This window comes from Tenrec ecaudatus, chromosome 2, assembly GCF_050624435.1.
Source record: "Tenrec ecaudatus isolate mTenEca1 chromosome 2, mTenEca1.hap1, whole genome shotgun sequence".
Lineage (NCBI taxonomy): Eukaryota > Metazoa > Chordata > Mammalia > Afrosoricida > Tenrecidae > Tenrec > Tenrec ecaudatus.
This window is the reverse complement of record NC_134531.1, coordinates 4,772,818-4,798,531: the sequence shown is the minus strand read 5'-3', so window position 1 is coordinate 4,798,531 and position 25,714 is coordinate 4,772,818.

Below are 25,714 nucleotides of genomic sequence, written 5' to 3'. Positions count from 1 at the left end.
TAATTCTGAAGCAATGTTGGGTTAATTGCATACATGTAAGGCAAACGGAACTCACTGCCATTGAGTAGTTCCCAACACACAGTGACTCTGCACAGGGCATCTGAGGCTGCAAGTCACTGCTGGTGCAGATCGCCTCAGCCTTCTCCAGGAAAGCTCTTGTGGGGTTTGAACCACCAACGTAGTGGTTAGCAGCTGGGTACTTAACCATACAGCTCCACAATGGATTCCTTGGCAATAATAGAGATGATCTATAAAGCCAAGTTAGGTACTTCTAGGTACCTAAGTGGTTTTCTTCTGTTTATTTGCTTGTTTTAATCAGGAACAGGTTTGCAAAAATCCAAATGCCTTTTGGATTTCTATTGAAAAGATCATTAATGATGTTATGGGGCATCTTCAGAGATTTTCTTATAGTCACCGATGCTACATAACAGATATTTCATATACAATGCCATCATACCTCCTTCTACCTCTTAAGAAAAAATCCAAAGAAGGGAAGGGTATAGGCTTAAATTGTGAGCACCTGGTTTTCCGAAGGCTGTGGAAGATGGTGGAAACCCCAAATCCATTTTCCGGGTCCCCTCATGGCTTAGTCCTCTAGTGAATCTCCTCTGGCCACAGTCCAGGGATGTGACTAGATTTTACATGAGACTGAGAGTACTGCGAATTCGATATGGAAGATCTAGTGAGAATAAAATGTATGCTTTATCATGCGATCTCTCTTTTTACCCATTTTAAAGTTGATTCCATTTCTAGTATTTCTGCCTTCTTTTGAATTGAGGTTTTTCCAGTAGTTTGTTTAGGCATTTCAGTTAATGTTTGTGTTATTCTTGGTTGACTAGAGAAACAAATCCATAGACACCCACCTCTGTGTAAGAGAGTTTTATAGCAAAGAGCAATTATGTATTGAGAAAACATCCCAGTTCAGATCAAGTTTATGTCTGATATTGGCCCATATGCCAGACACTACTCCATAAATTCCACTAGACACTCACACATGATGTCAAATGCACAAAGGTCACAGGCCAGAGGTGGAAATGTCTTGTGGATCCAGTGGTGATGGAAGCATATCAGCGCTGGCAAGAGTCTCCATCATGGGGCTCCTCCACAGAAAGGTAAAACAGAGAGTGTGACCAGCCTCCAGTGAGCTATTTATCTTGATCTCACCTCTACATGATGCCATCAATCTGTAACCTGATTGACAGGCTAAACTCCACCCCCTCATTCTTAATACCCTTAAGTTGACAGGAGATCATGTAACTGCCACAACATTTTTTGTCTGTGTGTTTGCTTGCTTCCTGTTTGTGATTCATATGATTTTCTGAATAGGAAACCCAGGGATAGTAGATCTATAGAGACAATAACAGGCTAGATAATTGCCCAGGGGCATGGCAGAGGAGAGTGGGGGAAATAGGGAGCTATCAACAATGAGTACAAGAAGAAAATATTCTGAAATTGATTCTGGTGATGATTACACAAATGTTTAAATATGATGGTACAATTAAATTGTATGATATGCAAAAAATTCACTTTATTAGTGTTTTGCTGGATATTTAACATCTGTGTTTGCAAATTTATTGTTACTTACACTCTATCTTGCTTATTTTTCCTCCTGGCACATTACATCCACCCTTTAATTTCCTGAGGTATATCTTGTAATTGGTTCATTCCTTCCATAGATATCAGTACTACATTGTGGTTTTCTCTTTAATAACAAAACCATAAAGGCTTTACATTTGTTTGTTCGGGATGCTTTTGTTGACCACATATCCAAAGGGTTTCTTAAGAGGGATTCCTTTTCCCTATTAAAGATGATTAAGGTCAGCTCCTCAATCCCATTGCTCTAAAGTGGATTCCAACTCATGGTGACCCAAGAAGACAGAGAAGCACTGCCCCATGACATAGTATATGTGTGTTACGTGATGCAGAAGCAGCAGCCAATTCTTTATCCTATGGTACAACAGGTGGGCTCCAAATATTGACTGATTCAGTTGGCAATTGAGGGCTTAACCACTGTGTCATTGGGGCTCCTTGACACATCATTAATAGATGCCATAGAAAAGTGTGAAACATCATAATTACAATGACAAGAGTCCCAGACATGATCTCTAGATGATACATCACTTTCTTGTGGCTTGAACTTTTTTCACCCAACAGTTTTATTGGCCCACAATCCACAAGTTATAGAATCGATCAGTTCAATCGTTCAAACACATCAAAGGGGAATGGTACAATCACCATCCTAGAGCACACCCCCCTCCTACGGTTGATTCACCCCCAAAATGAGCTGTGCAAGACAATCAGCTCCAGTGCTCCTTGCCCCTCCCAAATTCCTTCATTATTTACTCCCAAACTCCCTTCCTTCATTATCACCCACCCCCTCCCGACATTCCCTGTAGCACCTGTAGCACTCATGATCATTGCAAGAATGCATTGCCTAATCTAGGTCTCCAAGGGTTGGTTCTCCCTATAGGTCATCCTGCATGCACTGACTTAACTGATGAGCTATAATTTATCTCTCTAATTTCTAATATTCATAGAAATTGCTACAAAGAACTCACAGACAAAATTCACGATTAAAGAGTTTTTTTTAAGGAAGTCGCTATTGTTGTTAGGAGCCATCAAGTCGCCTCCAACTCTGTGGACAACAGAACAAAACACCGCATGGTCGTGAGCCATCCTCACAATTGTTTCTTTGCCTGAACCCATTGATGCAGGCACTGTGTCAATCCGTCTTGTTGGGTTCCTTCCTCTTTTTCACTGGCCCTCCATTTTACCAAACATGATAACCTTTGCCAGGGGCTGGTTTGTCCTGACAATATGTCCAAAGTTTGTAAGACAAAGTCTCGCCACCTGTAAGGAGCATTCTGACTTTACTTCTTCCAAGACAGATCTAGTTGTCCTTGTAGCAGTCCATGGTCCTTTCAATATTCTTATCCAGCACCACAATTCAAATGCACCAATTCTTGTATGGTCCTTCTATTAGCTTCCTCATAAAAGAGGATAACAAGTTGTACTGCTAGTGAGAAATGCTTAGGGCAGTTGCTTACCAGGACAAGTTACAAAGTTCTAGGTCTGCTCATCAATACCCAAAGAAACATACCACTCTGTTGTTGGCTTCTCTAAAAGAAGGCATCCAGCTTAAGCTCAGTGGTTCTGCAGCCCAGCTCCCCCAATTAAGTGCCCAGAGGGTCTCTACTCTGCAAACCAGCTTCCTGCACAAAAGCACTCAACTTCTCTATGGGTTGGAAGTCTATTTCTGTCAGGTGCCCTGGCTCATGGTTCTGCTGCTGCTTCTCTGACAGTATAGTTCTCATGTGGATCCAGGAGGTTCACTGAACGGGAATTTCAGGTGCAGAGGATGTGATCCCCTCCTGGCTCTTGCTGGTAACGAGATCCTCCCCTCTTCTCAGATGGCTCATTTTATACCCAGCAGGATGCCAGTCCAGGGACTCATGTTCACAATTACTCATATGTGATCCCTATCAGTATCTTCCCTTGCCTTCTTACCTGACTCATGCGGAAACAGCTCATTTAGTGGGACTTAGAGACATTGACTAGAGAAGCACATTAAATAATTCACTGCTGCTGCACCATAATTTTGTCATTTTAAGTTTAAAATTTCAGTTTCTGTTCCATTTTATATATGCCCTAAGGTATGAGTTCAGGTTACTTTATACTTCTTCTTTTCTGTATAATGCTTTTATAGTTTCTTAAAATGAAATAGCTACTCGTTTTCCCACAAAATTTGTTTTGCAAGGTTCATATAAAATAATCGACTGTGGAAGTGTGTGTTTGCATCCGAAGTTTCCATTCTGCTAGCATTCATTTCTTTCACTTTATCATTCCCAAGTGGTTTAAATTACTGTAGCTCAAAAATGTTGTCTGAAATCTGGTAACGTGAGTGAGATAAAGACAGAGAGGGAAGGAGAGAGAAATTGATCTGCTATTTTTATTCACCTTTGTGTTTTCTTTTCACTAGTACCATGAAAATGGAGATTTCTTTTACCAACTCTGTAGTCTACAATAAATGAATAGCGGCAAGATGCACTGATAATTATTATTATTGGAATGCAGAAGTTAGAGACAAAAACCAGTGTCAGTAGTTGGAAAATATGATGTGGGTGATAAAAAGGACTCAATAGAAGCCACAGTAGAATTCTGCAAGTCTAAATATTTAGTGGTTGGGAATACTTTTTTATAGCAACATAAACTGCCACTACAACTGTAGATGCTGCCAGATGGAAGACCTATGAATCACATCAACTACACAGTGGGAAAGAGATGATAGAGAAGCTCAATATCATCATTGTGGTAGTTACACAACCTCCTGTTAACTTGAGCAAAGAGGTGGAGTCTAGCCTGTCCATCAAGTCATAGCCTACGATGCTTCTCTGTGTGCATGACATTCTCCTGAGGACTCTGGGAATTTCTATCTTCCTCGCTGGAGGTGGGACACACACACTCTCTGCTACACCTTCTTGTTGACAAGCCACATGGAGCCAACCTGATGGCAGCCAGAGCCCTGGGGATCCTTCAGCCACCACTGGATCTACATAACTTTTCACCCACTGGCCTGTGATCTTCCTGCATTCTGTATCCTTGCATGTGCTGTGTGAGTCTGAAGAGGAATCTATAGGCTGGTATCAGACATATGGGCTAATAATGGATTTATGGGCTTGATCTGGACTGGGCTGGGATGTCTTGTTGTTTCATAATTACCTCTTGATGCAAAGTTCTCTCTTACACATATATGAGTATCAATGAATTTGTTTCTCTAGTCTACCCAGACTAACACAATCATCCAAAAGAAGATGGTTTGGACTGCTGAACAGACCACCAAATGCTTGTCTACAAATTCATAAATTAAAAAAAATAATGTGAGTTCATCTGAGTCAAGGTAGGACTTTGAACATATCCATCCTGAATGTAGAGATCCTCTCAAGCATAGGGCAGACAGGCTGAACAGTTGTGACTGAATACCGTATTCACTGTGGGACGACATACTGGGCATTTTATACAAAGAACGCAGAAGAGAGGAAAGAATGATGTTGCAAAAGTAGGCATTCGAGGAGACGCTGGGACTTGCTCTTGAATACAGATAGGTAAAGTGAATGGAAAGCAATGGTGATGGAGAAAAGTTGAACAGAATATTTCAAAATCTTCATCATCAATACCTTTTGAAAAACAACTTTACTTGCGAAGACCAAGTAAAGTTGCTATAATGAAAAGTGCGAAGACTTGAAGTTAGGAAGCCAAAAAAAGGAAATCCCCTTCTAATACTTCAGTCTAAAATAAGGAAGAAAAAAAATCAAGTGTTGAGTTGGAAGATTGAAAGATTCTATGGAAAAAATGTACAACTTCTCTGTCCATTGGTATTACTGTGATGGCTTGTATGTAACTATGATGCTGGAAGCTATGTCACGGGTACATCAAACACCAACAGGGCCGCCCAAGGTGAACAGCTTTCAGCAGAGCTTACAGACTAAGACAAGTACTCTAGCCAGATTCTGAAGAACATGTGGAACAAGAAGTACCTTTGCTGATATCAGATTGATCTTGACTCAAAGAAGGGACCACAAGAAAAAATATTTATTCCTGTTTTATTGTGTATAAAAAGCACTCCAATGTGTGGGTGATAAGCAACTATGGATAGCTTTGAGAAGAATGGGAATTCCAGAACATGCCATTGTGCTCAGGTGGAACCTGTGCATAGATCAAGAGGCTGTTGTTCAAACATAACAAGAGACAGACTGCTGCTATGTCAACACGTGAGCACAGAGACACCCATGTGTAAACATGATCTTATTGCAAGTTCCTTTACACAGGAATATATTTTGCTCTTTTGTTATACTTCCATTGTATCATCAAATCTACATGGAAGGCGAAATACCACTCAGATATTTGAAAATCTGAAGAGTTTGCAAATAATGAAATTAAACATACATCAATAATCAGAGAACTATGGTTGATGGAATTCTTGGCAGTAGCATAATGGAACAAACCTGGGGGGCAGCCTCGTGAATGTATCTTTCTGATACAAGTACACATCCCCCAGGCGTAGCAGGTGATGAACATACCTTGCATGAGACAGAGAAACACGAGAGTCAAAACTAGAAGGAAGAACCAGAGAAACAAGGTGTCTCATTCATTTTCTGCTAAGCATGCCACTGACCCCAAATATTTCGGTCACCACATCTTTACTCCATGATGACCCGTTCATTTTCATCATGAAGATTCTTTAAACTGTAGGTTTGCTACATCAAAGGTTTCCAGTAAAAATGTATAATGCTATGTGTGCATCTTTGCACATCGCTGTCATTCCCTCTGTCTTGGTACACAATGATTCGGTGTCTCGAATGTTGCAATATTCTTGCCAAGAGAGTCGTGAAGCCAAGATAGTGCTAGAGATACCTCATTGTCTTTTTCCTTACAAATCTCTTGATCACTTAGTATAGCTTTGTGAACAACAAAAGCAGGTTCAAAGTACCTAACCCTAATGGTTTCCCATTTAAATGATTTTGAAAAGCATCCTAAAAGCTGACTCTCCAATAGCTGAATATGATAAATAGCATGAAATTAGAGAACTATTTGAAGAACCATACATCTGGGAAAGAGCGGACGCCTTCTCAAGGGTCGCCTTTGCCTGAGAGAGGAGAAGGTAAATGGAGCATCCGGCATAGCTAAGCCTGTTCACTAACAATGCTTTGTCCACTGAATCTTACCCCCAGGCACCCTGGTAGTTTTGACTTTCCATTCTTTCTACTCATGAGTATGTCGGCTATGTTTGTGTTCCAAGAGGCTACTTCAAAACATGTTTTTTTCATTTTCAGTAGGATATCCCTCAGAATCTGAAACTATCAGGGACTCGAGAAATATTTTAAATCAGCAAATGAGTGAAGAGAGTAGGTGATGCCCTTCCCAAATTACTCAGGATGTCCCAGTGACCCTGGTGGTGCTATGAGTTAGACATTGGCTACTAGATGCATGGTGAGTAATTCAAATCTATCTGCTTCTCCATGGGAGACAGAAGAGGCTTTCGAGTCTCACGTTCAGTCTCAGACAGCCTGCATAGAGTCAGCATCAGTGAGAACGGACTTGATGCCAGTGGATCTGGTGGTGGGTGTTGCTCTGGGCCTGGGGATACTGATATATCTGCTATTACTTTGTAGTATTCAGTCATAGGACACTGGCTGCCATAAAATGTCCCACTGCGTGACTTAGGAAAGTGAAGGCTTTTGAGGTTAGTAGACCAATTCCTGTATCTTTTATTAGCTTCTAAAACCAACCAAGCCCACTGTGATTGAGTTTAGTCTAACTCATTGCAACCCTATAGGACAGATATTATAGAACTGCCTAATAGAATTTCCAGGTCTATAATATTCACAGACAGACCGCCTCATCTTTCTCTGGTAGAATTGTTGAACTTGAAACAATGGCCCTTTTCATTAGCAGTACAATGCTTAACCCTCAGCAGTACCAGTTTTCTTTATTTGTAGAGAAACTCCAACATCACCGGAAATAAATGCTTAGATTTTGAAAAGTTTCAGTACTTTCGGTATCTTAAAAACTGGCAAAGATGATTTTGTCACGCAAATAATAGGTCGAGGAAAGACATTGTGTCTGGAGTTGAGGAAGGACTTCCTGTGTGTCCGGAGAACATCATGAAAGCCAAACCCACTGCCATCAAGTCAATTCTGGGTGCTAGAGACCCTCTGTAGCTTATGGGACACCTTGATAGGAGCAGACAGCTTCTGCTTTCTCCCGTGGGCAAGTTGGTGGATGGGAAACTATTGCCTTGCAGGCAACAGCCCCATACCATACCCATTCAGGGCCCCTGGCTTGTCATGATACACACCTGATCAGGTTGCCTTGGCCAGAAAACCCACATCTCCCTTCACCAGAACCCTTTCCTTCTGCATGGCCATTCCTTGTTGACAGAACACTGCCCAAAGTCCCCAAAGGGAGGATTTTAATGTCCTTTAAACAGTTACCTGTTGCAAAGCTCAGACCTCCAGCCTCCCCTTTTCCAAATCAGTCTCTTCACAAAACAGAATCCCAGGGGATATCTTCAAGAGTTGGATTGAAATTCTATACACCAAGAGAAACAATTTGAGAAACAAACACAAGAAAATAATGATGTTATAAGCTATTGGACAAGGGAAAGGTCTGCTCCTGAAGTAGTTCTGAAAGTGTGAACAGGGCATAGCCTTTGATTCAAAGGTCCCGTAGTTTTGCCACAGATACCTTGTGGCCCAGACGAAATTCTGGAAGAAGAGACTGAAGGGAGAGATCAATGTGAACTCTTCAGACCTCAGGAAAATCTTGCTGGAGGCTTTGTTTGAAAGACGAAGGTCTGTTAATTTTGCTGGTGGCAGAAAAATAACAATCTTCTGGCTCCTTGGAATTTTGCATAATTATTTTGTAAGTTTGTTTCTTTGCAGATGGTGTTTTTAATTAAAATGTGACTGAACGCAAGGCACAGACACAGCAAAGATGAATTAATTGAGTTGAGGGCAAAGGAAATAACATGACAAAAGGGTGTTAAAATCCACTTAGCTATTTGTTTAATTAGCCTACCCTCTTTGGACAAAGAAAACTATATGGTTTCTAATTTGATAGACTATGCCTTTTAGAGTGTATCTATTTCTTACATTAAAAAGAAAATCTGAGATGGACTGAGAATGCCCATAGCTCTTGTAAATTCTCTCCATAGTTTCACAATTTTAATTCTCTGTCCCTCCAAACACCTGTCGTCTTTTTATGTATTCGGATTTAATTTTATACATAGCACATCTTATTAATTAATTGCCTTGCATTAATTATGCTTCTTTTTTCATTCAGGAACACCCCACTACTTTTCATTAACATAAAGACAGGTAAATCATGTATTTTTTTCTGACTTCAAGTAATAATGATTAATCAACTTGAGAATAAAAAAACACCCTAGATTTCCTGGAGAAGTGAGCGTGCTGTTGTTGCTGTTGCTAATTTCCTTCCAGTATATGAGTAATGGGCATGGTTACACATTGAACTACGAACCTACATTCTGTCCGTTGAATTACCCCAGAGACACCTCATAAGGTGGTCTGTGTCCGAAAAGTCACAGTTGCCAAAATCCTATTTAGTGCATTTCTTCTCTGCATAGATGGGACCACCAGAAGACTGACAGACAGATAGATCAGATCGACAGATGTGTTAGCCTGGGTGGACTAGAGAAACAAATCTAGGGAGATAATGAGTCTCCATGAATTTGCTTATCTAATCTACCTGAACTAAACATTATGGTACCTTGGGAGTAGGGTACTGGAGAAACAATCATAAAGATTTATGTTTGACCTCTGCCTCATGGTAGTTTTTCTTCTTTGGCTACCCAGAGGTCAGGTATGTCCATAAGGTTTACCGGGCTGTTTTATGGAACGAAAATGGGAAATTAAAGTTTTAGTGGTTGCATTTGGTTGTCTTTGGTTATTCCTGTTTAAAATAATGAAAATGAATGTGTTTAATGTATATTTTGAGCTCAGGGGACAAATTTGGCGCTTGAATTTCTCAGAGCTACATTGTGAAAATGGCTGACAGGTCAAAATGGCTGACAGAAAGCCTGGCTCTGGCTTGATGCTGTCAGAGACCCAACCCCATATTTTAGATCAATAGAATAGTTTAGATAAAGATTAAGATAACTTAAACAAGGATTGGACTTGAGTGCTATAAGAATCGAGTTTAGTATCTGATTCTACTTTGCTTATACTGATTTTTCTGCTTATTATGATGTAAGGATGTATAGAAATAATTACTAAAAACTATAAAAATAGACAGCTTGTAAATTCACTTGTCTAGAGCCATTAAAATTTGATCTTTAAATGGGTTTAGGACATGCCTGCAAAGAAGGCTCTGAAAAGATAAGCCCCACCCAGTGCTTTGGAGTAATCAGGATATCTGCATTCTAAGAGACCTGCCTAGGGGGTTGTTGACAGGTTGGAAAAAAAAGGAACTCTGGATTTTTGAATTTTGAACTAGTGTTTTTTTGTCCAAAACTGGAAAAGAAATCTGGAACCATGAAGTAAACTCCTCTCTAGACTGAATGTTAAAGGGAGTCTGTGGGCAGGCTGAAATGCTTGCTTGGTGACCACCTGGATCCACTTGCTGAGTGGAAGTGGGAGAAAAGCAGCAACAGAGAGACTGGTTGAGTCTAGCCACTGACACCCGTGGACCCAGTTACAGGAACTAGAGGAAAGTATGAGAATGGGTTGACTGATCTGAAATTTATGACCTAGCACAAGGGGGCTAGGTTTGTTGAGAATTTGTGATGGGGCCATGGTCTAAAGGCAAGGAGACTGATGGACACCTGGGTAAGAGTAAGTGAGACATCCCACATTAAATTGACCAGAGTCTGACCAGATGAAGAGATTTTTCAGCCTGTGAACTGGTGTATATGGTTCCTGATTTTATGGATGACCTATTCTTATTTGACTTTGCTTATGGATACAAATTTTACAAGGTTCCAACTGGAATGAAGATTCTTCATATCAAAGATTTTGATTGTCTCCTCAGAGCACTGGGTTGATGTGAGTGGGCAGTGTAGAAACTGGATAACCAAAATTGGGTGGATAAAGGATGAAGTGCCTAGCTTACAAACTTTCATAGGTGGGGGAATATCTTCATAGGACTATGGGATTAAGGTACAGGTGTTACTTAACTGCAATTGTTAGGCCTAGGATGTTTTTGTTTGTTAACTTATAGGATGTTATGTTTAAATGAGGCCCCTGTCATATTGAATTGTATGCATTTTAGTTTTATCCTATTAGGTACAGGTATGATTTTATTGTTTGTTTGAAAATTATATATGGCTAAAGAGTTGTGTGGATATGTCACTGTAACAAGGGGTGGTCAGTGAGAGTTATATAATCTATTGTCGACTTGAGACTTATGAATGAAGGGGTGTAGGCCTAAAAAATTCTACCTTCTAATTCAACATTATACTCAATTAATCTGCTCATGTCCGGAAGGAGAGAGAGAGAGACATTTAAAGGTTTCATTCTTCCTTGCTGTAAAAATCTTCCTCCTTGGAGAAGACTGCACAGGAATTGTGAGATTAAACCTTATTTTTTGGCCTCGAAACACAAGCAAATATAGGAAAGAATCACAGCGAGACCAGGAAAGATAAATCATACTGACTGGAGGGAGCGGTCACAGCCAGTCAGCAGGCCAGGGTGAATTTTTGTTCTCACATAAGGTAAGATACCCCAAAGAGTAAAGTCTGTTGAATTCAAGGGTAGTATAGTGCAGGGGAAAAAATTATTAAGAAGAAGATGAAGATTTTCAAAAGCACTGGCAATACCAAACACTACCATGTTCAAAAGCAGTTATCAAATTGCCCTGGTATCCCTGGAGAAGGGCACTGTGCTTGTTATAGCAGAGAGGGAGGCCCTCAGTGAGATGGACTGACATAGTGCCAGCATAAACGGGCTCAGGCAGAGAACAATTGTGAGGACGGCTCAGGACCAGATGGTGTGCTTTTCTGTTGTGCACACAGGGTCACTACGGGTCAGGACCAACTGGACACCTAACAACAACATCTCCTATTACTGAGTGCCATCAAGTCAATGCCCAAGGCTGGCACACGGCCACCCGACAGGACACAGCAGAATTGCTCCTGTGAGTTTCTAGACTAGCTCTTTCCAGGACTAGAAAACTATCTTTGTCCTGCTGACCTGGTGGCAGCTTTGAACTGCTGACCTGTAATCATTATACCACCAAGGGTCATGATTGATGATAGATAGATAGATAGATAGATAGATGATAGATAATTGATAGATAGATGACAGATAGATATATAGATAGATGATAGATAGGTATGTATTGATGCTGTGTATCTTAAAAATATCACCAACATATTACTAAAATGTAGAAGATATATATATTCCAAAATATATTCTGATTTATTTTGGCTGTATAGAACAGAGCAGCTCTCTCTGCATAGGGTTTACTAGACTTACATTTTTAGAGAAGCAGACTGCAACATATTTTCTCCCATGGAGTTATTGGAGGGTTCAAAGAGACCACCTGTGCTTTCAGATACATTTTAGATGTATCAGGAAGCATTTTTAAGGAATTTTCTGAAGATGTCAAAAATAAGCCATCAAATTGTGGCTGGATTCTGAAAGGGAAAGATCACAAGATTTTAGAATTACCATTGGTGATATAGATATTGGAGTCGATGTCTCATAGCTCATCATTTTCAATTCTTTTTTAATAAAAAACTTTATTGTGAATTAGGTGAAGTTTTACAGAGTATATTAGTGTTTTTTTTAATATTTTTATTTTTAAACAGTTTTATGGGCACATAATTCACATAACATACAATTCAATAGTTCAGTCACACCAAGAAGAGGTGTACCATCAATCAATTTTAGTACATTTCTTAATTCTTGTACTCATTGTCATTAGCTCCCTGTTTGCCCCAAACTTGCCCTGACATAACCCCCAAATCCAAAACCAAATTTTCTTCCATCAAGTCAATGCTGACCCATAGTGACCTCCTGTGGATTTCTAAGACTAACTGTTTACCAGAGCAGAAAGCCCCATCTTTCTCCCTTGGGGCTGCTGGTGGTTTTAAACTGTCAATCATGTGGATCAAAGCCCATTAGACCACCACAGCTCCTTGTCAAACTTCTAAGGAGCTATTAATTCAGTTACTGTCTCCATAGATTTAACTATCCTGCATTTCAAATACAGCAACACGTACTCACAACCACCACCCCAAGAAACAGAAACAAACAACAATGTGAAAGTAAAACAGATTAAAAACAACAATAAAAAAGAAAGCAGAAAATACTAAAAGCAAGAACAACTTTGAAATAGATCAAAAGGGAGATCGAATTGTTTTTGTGTTGAGGGAGTATTTGAGTGGAGGCCCTATGTCCATCTGTTACCGTAAAACTTTATAAATAAGTATAAATATGTACATAGCTCTATTCCCCTGTCATTGCATATAAATGTATTTGCATATACACATGCCTGTATTTAGCTTTCTATAACTCTTCTATGCCTCCCAGTTCTTTCCTCTATTTCCTTTTGCTTTCCTCCCATCCCACTATCATGTTCAGCCTTCATTTGAGTTTTGGTAATTCCTCTCAGCTACATTGCCCTTGATCGATACCCCCATACCCCAACTATCCTATGCCCTCCTCACCATCAATTTTAGATCACTTATTCTTCCCTTGTCTCTGGGTTTGTTGGCATTCCCCTTCTTCTCCCCCATCTCTGCCTCTCCCGTGTTCCCCCGGCACTGTCGGTCCCATTGTTCTCTCCTCCAGAGTGTTCATCCTGCCTATCTTGTCCAGATAGACATGCGTAGACAATAATGCGTGCAAAAATAAAGCAGAGAAAAACATAACAAAGAAAAGAAGACAAGAAATAAACAAATAATAGCTAATACAACAAAACAAACAAATAAATAGCAAACAAACAAAGAAATAAATAAAGAGAAACCAACAGCAAAAATTGAAAAGTCCTCAAACAGTGCCAGGTCTATCCATTGATCTTGATGAGTGTTTTCCAGTCGAGTCCGCTGGGTACCACACCCTGGCCCCCAAGTTCACATTTGTCATTCCTTGGGGAGTCCTTGCTGCTCCGCTGTGCACCCTAGTGTACTCTGTGATGTTCACCTTCCCTGACACGATCCCTGAATACAAAAGCATAAGCAAATGTGGTGAAGAAAGTTGATCGTGCCTGGCTATCAAATGATATAGAACTGAAGTCTTAAAGGCTGGAAGATAAACAAGTGGCCGTCTAGCTGAGAAATAACAAAGTCCGCATGGAAGAAGCACATCAGCCTGTGTGATCATGAGGTACTGATCAGATCAGGTATCAGTCATCAAAGACCCAAACCAAAACAGACAAAAATCATATCAATGGGAGTGAGGGGAAGAGCAGAGTGGAGACCCAAAGTCCATCAATAGTCAGTTGGACATCACTCCTGTCAGAAGAGTCACAAGGAAGAGAAGACAATTGAACTCCTCTTGTAAGAAAGTCCACTAGGAAGAGAAGAGCCAGTCAGGGTGCAGCATAGAACTGATGAAATACACAACCTTCCTCTAGTTCTTTAATGCCCCCCCCCCAGACACACACTACCATGACCCCAATTCTATCTTACCAATCTGGCTAGACCAAAACATGTATACTGGCACAGATAAGAGCTCAAAACACAGGGAATTCAGACCAGATAAACCCTTCAGGACCAATAAGGGGAGCAGTGATACTAGGAGGGTAAGAGAGGTGGGTAAGGGGTAACTGATCACAATGGTCAGCATAAGACCCCCATCCCAGGAGGATGAACAACAGAAACATGGGTGAAATAAGACAGCAGTTAGTGTAAAATATGAAAAAATTATAAATGATTAAGGGGGCTTGGGCGAGAGAGGGAGGGTGGGGGAAGGAGGAGGATATGAGGAGCTGATGCTAGGGGCTCAAGTAGAAAGAAACTCTTTTGAAAAGTATGATGACAATATATGTAAAGATGTGTTTGACAAAATACATATATGTATGTCTTGTAATAAGAGCTGTAAGAGCCCCTAATAAAATAAAATAAGACAATTTTTAAAAGGGAGATCAAATGATATGGTATTAAACAATCCATTTCCCAATTCATTCTGCATGATATCAAGGTTATTCACACCGCGGTGTACAGTCAGAGGGATGATCCACGTGTATTCCCCTTCACTTTTACTTTTTAAAACGGATACAACTTTAACATGAATCTAAAGGTAGATCAATTTTTAAGACACTACATTTTAACCTAACTATATCTGCCATAATCAGCCTTACAACGCTCTCTGTCTGATAAGTAGACTATTCACATTTCTGAATTATGACCAGAAGGGATTCACCTGAGCTTTAATCCATATGTGGACAAAGCACCTATATGTGGACAAAGCACCCATATGTGGACAATGCACCCACTGGGGCTTCCACCACAATCCACTTAATTATGCAAACCAGGTGTTCACACTTGAAGCTCTGATACTATTCCCTCCTAAGGATTCAGATTATATTATGTACAATGTTGGGGTCAAGCCAGCTGGTGTGCTTCTTGCATGTGGTCTTAGTTGACACTTCACTTAGCTTGTTTGTAAACAAGCCTTTAAGACCCCAGATGCTATTTCTTCTGATAGCAAGACACCATCTGGTTTCTTCACCACGCTTTACTCTAGCACCCATATCTTCAGCAGTCTCTTCATGAAGGCAAGCATCAAACAGGATTATGTCATAAGGATGAACTTTTCTTAGATTGGGGCTATAATTAAATGCGATCCACAGATACACGCATACACACAGTGGAGTACTATGCATCCCTATGAAAGAGTGATAAATCCATGAAAGACTTCATGGTATGCAGAGACCAGGAAAACATTAGGTTGAGTGACATTGATCACAAAAGGACAAATACTATATGCGAGGCACTACTTTGAGGTAAACACCAAATATTTTTAAATTGAAATTAACAGTTTGACCATGATAATTGTCAAAAACATTGTTCAAAGATCAGCTAGTTCAAAGGTTCTTTTTGTTTGTACGTTTGTCTTAAGCAAGATAGAAGCTAATTCAGTTGATTTTATGGAAAGAATCATGACCAGGAAAAGGCTTGGACTTACCAAAGTTTATGTTTATTTTTTCCCACTCCTTTTATTTGTGGAATACAACACCTGTGCAAAGAAAAACATCCTTTATATATTTATACAACCCATCAAACCTTGACAGTATCCCAGTCAATCCCAACATATCGATGGACCTTTCCTCTTCGTTTACTTTACCTGTCCTCCCCCATTCTCCTTTGGATGTGCTGTTAATCGAAGTGCCAAACTTTTCCAAGGGACGAGGAGGGAGATGGAGACCCTGCTCTCAGAATAGTTCAGATGGAGATGGAAGAAATATCAAGAAACAATTGCTTCACATCTTGAATATTTTTAGCTAATAAAAAGTCTATGAGTTGGTAGCAATGGTTTTTATGCCCCCTTGTACTTATGTATGCTGTTTCATTTTCCTTTTTAGTTACCCTGAATGCCATCTGACACACCAGGAAGTCAGACGGGGCTGAGAAAGTGGTTCTTCTTGATTGCCCATAGTCAGCTGAAACCTTCTCTAATCTGTACCCGAGTATAGACTCTGGGATGACGCACACCTTGACTGAAGCCGCAAGTCTGCTTGAAATCAGGGATGGGTGTCGATAGGGTAAGGGGTGGGGGGGAGGAAGTGTTCTGTCTCAAAGATAACAAAATGCTGATAGAACAGATGCTTTTTGATGGTGAATCCATGGCAGGCGAGCATCCATAGGCTGGACCACCTCATTGGTACTCAATTCCTGGACCAGAAACGGAGCCCTATCCTCCTAAGTTTATTTTCTTTCTTAAAAACCTTAATAAAAAATATTCCAGAGTTTCTGGAGAACTTAAGAACTTGAAAAGCACTCACATAAATTAAATTGATAACTGTACAGTAACATGCATAAAGGCTTTTCGTTAACTAAAATGGGTTACATGGTTAACGTATTAACCAAAGGCCCTTAAAACTTGCTATGTTTCTCCATGAATCAGGCTTATGATAGAACCTGAGAACCTTAAGGGAAAGCTATTGTAATTGTGTTATCTTCAAATGTTTTTAATGCTTAACTTCAGGGTAAGACCAGAGGAAAATACGTTCTCAGGGTCACAGTTCCGCAGGGTACATTAGAAAGTACATGAACAATGGCGGTGGCACAGTCAGGATGAGGGTATGATGGGAAAAAGAAAGAACACCCCAAACTCACGCAGAAAATCAATAAAAAATAAGACAGACTAGGCACCCATTGGCAGACTAATCCTATTTCCACAAACATTGCTTGAAACTATCTATTTTAAAACCACCGAGTGCTTTGGGCATATTCTTTTGCTTCTACGTATGATCCAAGATGACTTTTGGCTCTTCCCAAACTGGTGACAGATCCACCCAGAGGCAGACCTCCTGGCTCTCCAGCTGACTTCTCTTGCTGCATTTGCATAGGGTCAGTTGGAATGACGAATACATTGCCTGTGTAATGACAGCTTAATGACAAGGAGAAAAAGGTGCCAGGTGTCTAGAAAGCTTGAAACCTTTAGGGAAGCATGATCATTCTAAGTGTCCGAGAACTGTGTTCCCAAAGACAAACCTGGAGAAGACCGCCCTGCTTGGTACAGTGGAGAGTAAGCCATAAAGGAACATCCTCCATGAAACGATTGACCCGGCGGCTGTAACAACAGGCTGAAGCGGCGGCTGTAACAGCAGGCTGAAACATCACAACAATCGTGAGGAAGGCGCAGGCCTGAGCAGTGTTCCCTCCTGCTGTCGCAGGTAGCTGTGGCTGGAAATCGGCTCGATGGCCCCTAACAACAACCAGATCATGAGTTGTAATGGACTGGCTGGCAGGGAGCTGGAGCTTTGGGAATATTATCCACCTTCTCTGACTGGTCACTTAATAAAATTACCTATTAATGTGGAACAGATATTAAAATGGTCTATAATGGGAGTACTGTAAGGTCTACTTGCTATTGAATGGCATAGCAATAAAATGAAAATATATTAAAAATTAAGGGGAATATCCTTACACTACAGCTTAGTAAATGCCACCATTATTCCTCCATCACTGTTAAGGAATTTGAAAAATTAGAAACATTCTACGGAGATTTTCTCCAGGATCTGTTGCCAAGTAAATGCCAGAACCAGTAATTAACAGTAAACCCATTTTAGATGAGACATTGTGCTCTTTCGTTGTGCTGTGATCAATTTGTCTTTAAAATAGTCTGAGTCATTACGGACACGAGGAATAGCATGGATACTTGTGCATAAGCCGAGTTTTTCAGCGTAGTTTTATGCAGTTTTTGTGGTGAACTTAGCTATCTCGGCTGATATTCATGTCGGCTTATATTCAAGTACATAGGTACTTCATTTTATCTAATGAAGTTTTTCTGTTTTACCCAAAGAGTAATTCTGACTCATGGAAACTGACTTAGGAGAGGTTCTCTAAAGATCCCAAACCAGTGAAGCCTCTGTCTATACGTATACAGAGTTTCTGTCGAGGACTTGGCTCACACAGGTGTAGATAGGAGCAAGGTCCAAGTCTGAGGGTGAGTCATCAGACTGGAGGCCTCTCCTGACTCACTAAGCTGCAGGGGCTGATGAACTTAAGATCATCAGGCCAGATATCATGCTTCTGGATGCCAGGGTTAATGAAGATAAGGTTGGTAGGTAAAGTGGCATGCTGCTGAAGACCCCCAATGTCTGCAGGTCACATGACTGGCTAGATGCAAGATCCACACCCAGCAAAATGGAAGCAAACTTTCCACAGCATTCACTTATATCAGCAACTGTAGATACCTCAAGGAAACTTCTTGTCAATGGATTGGCTGCTCATGGAAGGTTTCATTATTGAAATTTCAATATTGAGATTATATTACATAATTTTCTGGGGAAGTAGTATCTCTTAACTACCACTGAATAAGAATGACAGAAGAATCCGTGCATTTGAATTGCCATCCAGAAGACTTCTGAAAGTCCCATGGACTGCTGAAAGGACAAGCCAATCTGTCTTGGAATTACAGCTGAAGTTCTCCTTGGAGGCAAGAATGGCAAAACTGTCACATATTTTGGACCTGTTGTCAAAAGGTAACAATCCCTAGAGAAGGACATCGTGCTTGGTAAAGTAGAGGGCCAGCAAAAAAAAAAAAAGAGGAAGTGCCCTTAAAGAGATGGATTGACACAGTGGCTGCAACACCAGGCCTAGGAGCAATAGGAAGAATAGTGCAGGACTAGGCAATGTTTCGCTCTATGGTACAAAGGGTCCAATGGGTCGGAACTGACTCGATGATACCAAGCAACAACAACAGCTACTACTACCAAACCACTGAGAACACTGGCCGAGTCACCTTGAAACAAAACCTTAATGATCACAGCTGTCCAAATGCTACACAGTAAAACTACCCCACGGGGTTATTTATGCTTTATGTATTTGGCTATGATATTTACATAACAAATCACCATGGAGCCACTGAGGCGATTCATAAGGATCTAACCTTTTGTTTAATAGCCAAGCACTGGAACATGTGTGTCACCAGCGTTTTGGTAAACTAACAATATCCTGAGTTTTCTCATTTCATCGTAGCAAGTATATGTGAGTTTGAAATCCATCTTATCTTTTATATTTGAATGGCTATTGTCATTTTTACATGTCATTAAGGGGGTTTCCACCCATTGTGACCCAGTGCACAACAGAATGAAACAGGGTCCAGTCCTGTGCCATCCTCACAATTGCTTTTATGTCTGAGCCCATCCTTGTAGCCACTGTGTCAATCCATTGCATTGAGGGCCTTCTCCATTTTTGCTGCCCCTCCACTTTACCAGGCATGATGTCCTTCTTCAAGGACTTGTCTCTTCTGATAATATGTCTAAAATTACTAGAAGATCATATGTTTGTGTATGTAAAGACCCTCGGTGAACTAGGTTGCCTCGGTGGCCAGAACAGTGTCATCAAGCAGGGCAGCAAATGTGAAGATGCTGTGGGACTGTTTGGTCAGTGTCCATCTTTCACCCCATGGCACACTGGGTATCTGTGCGTGGCAACTGACTTAATGGCAACGATCTACTTCTACGACAATGGTTGGTCTTTGTCACCCTGCTTCGATATTAGTTATTCACATTGAGGTGCCACTAGAGAAGGTCCTAGACATCTCCTTCTATAAAACCTGTCACACTGTTATATTTTTAACAGGTTTGTGGTCACCACGTTTTGAGACTGACTGGACAGGAACAGGGTGTGATGTAGCAACATTGAAAAATACAACTTTCCTCTAGTTCCTAAATACTTCCTTCCCTGCCCCCCATCCCACCCCCACCCGCCACTATCATGATCTGAATTTTCCCTTGCAAGTCTGGCTAGACCAGAGGATGTACACTGGTACAGATAGGAACTGGAAACACAGGGAATCCAGGGTGGATGATCCCTTCAGGACCAGTGGTGTGAGTGGCAATACTGGGAGCGTAGAGGTAGGGTGGGTTTGAAAGGGGGAACCAATTACAAGGATCTACATGTGACTTCCTCCCTGGGGGACAGACAACAGAAAAGTGGGTGAAGGGAGACATTGGACAGGGCAATATATGACAAAATAAAAATTTCTAAATTATCAAGGGTTCATGAAGGAGGGGAGAGAGGGGAGCGAGGGGAAAAATTGAGGACCTGATGCCAGGGGCTTAAGTGGAGAACAAATGTTATGAGAATGATGAGGGCAATGAATGTACAAATGTGCTTTATACAATTGATGTATGTATGAATTGTGATAAGAGTTGCATAAACCTCTAATAAAACAATTTTTAAAAATAAAAAATTAAAAAGTCGAGAGTATGTGAATTTGTGTTTAGGCTTGTAAGACATATCAATCATCATTCCCAGTAACCACTATCCTTGGTAAGTGTCTATATCACGTCAAACATTATGGGTCCTGTATACATGCTGTGAGATGCAGAGTTGAAAGTGATTTGGGTACCTTAACACACTTCTCTTCTGCACTCCACCCTTTGGTGATCTTGCTCTTTCCCGTGACTTTAAATGTATCTACATTCCAATGAGCCTGACCTCCTATCTAGTACTGAAATGCCTCTCTTGAACTGTAGCCTCATTGCCAACGCCTTACTCTCATTCTGATTCTGACAAAACCTGGATCAGACCCACTCTCTGAGTTCATTCAGACTCACAAAGACTACTGAAGAAGGAGAACTTTTCCATAGGATTTTCAAGGCTGTGAATCCTGAGAGGACCACAGAGCCTCCTCTGTCTCCTGTGCAGCCACTGGAGGGTGTCAACTGCCCATCTTTTGGTGAGCAGCCCAATGCTTAACCCAAGGTGCCACCAGGGCTCCTTTCTAGTCCACAGGTTCCTAAATTTACTTGACCTTCAGCCCTTTTTCAGAAAGAAAAGAAAGTCACTCAGTACTAGCATTGAACTTATGGACTTGAGTTGGACTGGGATGCCTTTACTGTTGTTGTTGTTAAAAAATATCCTTTTATTGGGGGCTCTTACAGCTCTTAAAACATTCCATACATAGGTTGTATAGAGCATTTTTGTACATTTGTTGCCATCATCATTTAATTAAAAAAATCATTTTATTGGGGCTCATACAACTCTTAACACAATCCATACATACATCAATTGAGTAAAGCACCCTTATACATTTGTTGCCCTCATCATTCTCAAAATTTGTCTCTGCTTAGGTTCCTGAAATCAGCTCATTTTCCTTTCCCCACCCTCCCTCCTGCTCCCCTTTCACTCATGAACCCTTAATAATTTATAAATTATTATTTTATCTTATCTTACACTGCCCAGCATCTCCCTTCACCCACTTCCTGTTGCCCATCCCCCAGAGAGGAGGTTATATGTAGATCCCCGAGATCAGTACCCCTTTTTACCCCCCTGTCCCTCCTGGTATCGCCATTCTCACCGTTGGTCCTGAGGGGTTCATCTGTCCTAGATTCCCTGTGTTTCCAGTTCCCATCTGTACCACTGTGCATCCTCTGGTCTAACCAGGTTTGCAAGGTAGAATTGGGATCTTGATAGTTGGAGGGGCCCTTGCAGAGGGGTAGTGGTGAGGAGATGAGTCACTCAGAGTTCAGTGTAGCAACAATGAAACTCACAACCTACCTCTAGTTCTTAGATGCCTTCTTGATAGAAATATTGTACTTATGCGTAGGATAAGTGTCACTGGTTGGTTTCTCTAAACAATCCCGCCTAATACAAGTGCCACGATGGATCTGGGGACTTTAGGCTTATCCTTGCATCCAATCCTGACTGCCTTCTTTCATCACCAGCACGACTTGGTGCCAAATGACTCATTCACGACTCAAGGTGAGTCATTCTGTCACAGTTCCACTCAGCATGGGACTATGCTCCATGATGATCTCAATGACCTGGAGCACTAACGATGCATTTGAATTCTGGTACTGTAGAACATGAAAGTACAAAGAAATTGCTCAAAGGACAAACCTAGCTGTCTCAGAAGTACAGCCAGAGGGCTCCTAGAGGCAAAGATAGCAAGACTTTGTCTCATGTGCGTTGGGCATGTTGTCAGGAGAGAGCAGTCCCTGGAGAAGGACACCATGCTTGGTGAAGGGGAAGGGCAGATAAAAAGAGGAAGGGCCTCGAGGAGATGGGCTGACACAGTGGCTGCAGCCATGGGCTCAGGACAGGAACACTTGTGAGGAGGGTGCGGAGCTGTGCAGCGGTTTACTCTGTTGTGCATCGGGTCACAATGGGTGGGAACCGGCACTCGGACATCTAACTAGAACTGCCACAACAGCACGCCAGCTCTTTCTTGTGGGCTCCCTCTTAGGGAAGTCAAACCTCGGATCTTTGGATTCGCACCTGAGTTAGGATTTCAATCAGAAGGACTCGTACTACCCCGGTACTCTTCAAAGATTCCAACTCACGGCAACCTGACAGAGAATACTAGAATTGCTCCCTGGAATTTCTGAGTCTATCAATCATTACCGAAAAAGAAAACCATCCTCCTCCCAAGGATCGCAGTCCAAGGAGTAACCATTTATGCCAACAAGTTCTTCAGCAGCATGGAATTCTTTTTTGTTGTCGTGTGGTTGTTTTTCCTGATTCACAGACATACATTCTCTCACAGTTCTGGAGACTCTACATCCCAAATCCAAAGATTGGTAAATTCAAGTCCCACTCTGAAGGCTCTGGAGAATGATCCATTCTTGTCTCTTCCAAGTTCTGAAGATTGCTGTCAAGTCTCAGCAGTCCTTGGCTTGCAGCTGCACTTGTTCAAGGTCTATTTCTGTCTTCCCATGGCTGTCCTCTGTCTGCCATGCCTCCTCACTCTGTGTCTTCTGAACTTCCCCAGTTAACGTCCTTCATTGTGGGGACAATGTGCCCAATAAAGCACTTGCCAATTCAACATTTTTACATTCAGTGATCTTGCTTATCATCATCATGTTGTGCAAACATTTCCGTTCTCTTTTTCAAAACTGGTCTACCGTCCTGAAACAAAACTCAATGGTCCCAAGGGATGTGATGATTACCAGTTGTTGAGCTGTCCCCAAACTCATTGAAACCCGTGTGTGGAGGAGTAGAATTGTGCTCCATCTCTATTCACCTAGGGTATCCAAGGAAAGAGAGTCACGGTTCAGAAGAATGGTGGACTGTGGGTCTCATAGCCCTTTATGCCAGGAGGTCAGGAGAACTGAATACTCCTTGGCTGTTATTAATGAATGTTTCCATCAAAGGTCATGAAGGAGGATCTTGATCAAAAGGGGTGAAATGCAGATCAGATTTTCAAATTTTCAATGGGATCCAAAATCTTTGAAGTCATAGAGACTGGATGAGTCCCTGAAACTATAGCCCCGAGGTAACATTTAAACAATGAAACATAAATGAAAACTATCCAGTACGATCTCCATCGAATCAAACATTCCTTTAGCTTCATTAATAATATATGTCTGCCTTAAACATTGTATTTTCAAATCACCGTGATCAGGACCAAATGGACAACAGCCACCTGCAAGGTTAGATAAGATACCTAGGAAGCAGTACGCTACAGCCAATGACTGTGGGACAATTTAGAAAAAAAATTGTGGGAATGGTTGCATAAATTAAAAAAAGAGAGATCAATGTCACTGAATTGTTTAAATAGAACGTGTTGACATGGTATGTTTTTGCTGTGTGTATTTTCACACACAAAAAAAAAATACAAGTGAAAAAAAGCTTTTAAAGTTTTTTGTTTGTTTGTTTGTTTTTTCCCTTTTAGATTGCTCTAACCAAACAGCTTGGAAGCATCTTTGGGCGTTTTCTTGCCTTTGCCCCCCATGCTCAATTGATCAGAAATTCTTGATGGCTTAAACAGCACCTGAACTTGCTCTCCACCCAGAGCTCACCTCTAGTTCTGATCTGTGATATCCGGGACTCTGATCTGTGATCTCTTCTATACACACCCCCTGGGGCTTGCTAACGTCAGGTAGATTCAATGCCATGGCTTTGGTTTCCTTTGGTATATCAACTCCGGTTTATGTGCTCCTAAGGCTGACTGTTTACAAACTGTTTTCCCCGGCAGAAAATGGAAGCTATTTTTGTTGGTGGGTGCCGTCGGGTTAGACCCACAGAAACACTGTGCACAGTACAATGAAACGCTGCCTGGTCGTGGGAGCCATTAGTTGATCTTGAAAAATTCATACCTGCTCCTTTAAAATTGTGCCTTGTTGTCAGGTGCCATGGAGTCGGTCCCCATCCACAGCCACCTTAAGCACAATTTGAGAAACGATGCCGGTCCTGCACCAGCCTCACAATTATTCCCCTGCTGGTGGCCATTGTTACAACCACAGTGTCAGAATTGTGTCCTAGGCCCTAAACTTGAATTACACTAGTTTTGTTGTTGCTCCTGCTGTTGTTGTTATTTGGGGAGGCTTCTAACTCTCTGTGAGCTTCTATACAATGATGGAAACACGACCTGGTTTTGCGGCCTTCTCACAACCCTTACTAGGCTGGAATCCATGGTTTTCAGCTTTTAGCAAAAATCAACTAGTTAAAAGCCCAAGTATTCACCATATTCATCACAATCAATGCACTCAACATTCACCTAGTGTCTCAAGCTTCCAGCAGAACCCGCGTTACACATGTCATTGAGAAGCAAGAAACAGTATCATCTCCGTCCTTCTTAAATTAAGCCTGATGATTAATTTAGAGCTAATTCTTCTCGTTTGTATTAATAGAACATTTCACAGTGATGCTCCCTTTATATCAAGTTAATAGAAACAACTGCCTTCTATCTGTTTGCCTAGTGAGATTTTAATGGAACGTACCCAACCAACATATTAATTGACACCTCATTGGCTTAAGCAAGGGAGGAGCCTGTCCTACTTTTTCACAAAGCGATTAGTAAAAGTAAAAGTAATGGTACCATAATGACTGGGCCTCTCTCAGAAAGGACTGCCTTACCGCAGTCAATGTCACATCAGTAGCAACAATGCGGGATGCGGTATACACAGATTGAATCACAATAGGAGGTTAGAGAGAAGTAGAGGGAGACAGCTATATATCTTCCCTGCTTCTTTTTAAATATCTATTTTTCATTTCACCGTTGCTCATTCCCTTAGGTGCAGTATGAACTTAAAAGCAACCTAGATTCTTCACGGGACTTTTAGAGTATATGATAGATCAATAATTTGTTGGTTTGTTTATGAAATATGCCAACTTACTAGGACAGAGTCATTTTTAAGAGGAAGCCAAGATCAATATATATGTGCATAGATTTATGGGTGTTTTTGTTACAATCAGAATAAGTCTGTTTAAAGAACCCTAAATGGCCAGCCTGGCTGTTTTTTGTGTGATCTATTGGCTCATGGGTGCCACTTTAATTCCAGACTAAAAATACCACGTCGCAGGCTTTCATTCTGATAAACTCTCCTGCAATGTAATTAATTTCAACAGCCAGATTTTAAAGTTTCAGACAAATAGCAATCCAGCTGTAGGCTAATGTCACGATCGCTACTACCCATCCCTTCTCTTAGGATGCCAGCTGCTTGTGAAGGCCCCTGGGTTTTACAGTTGCCACCTTCTGAGTTTCCACACACCACTTCCCTCATGAGACATAAAGACAGAAAACTGGGATTGATGGCATTAAGTTTGTGCTATGGGTTAAATAGAAAGTCGTGG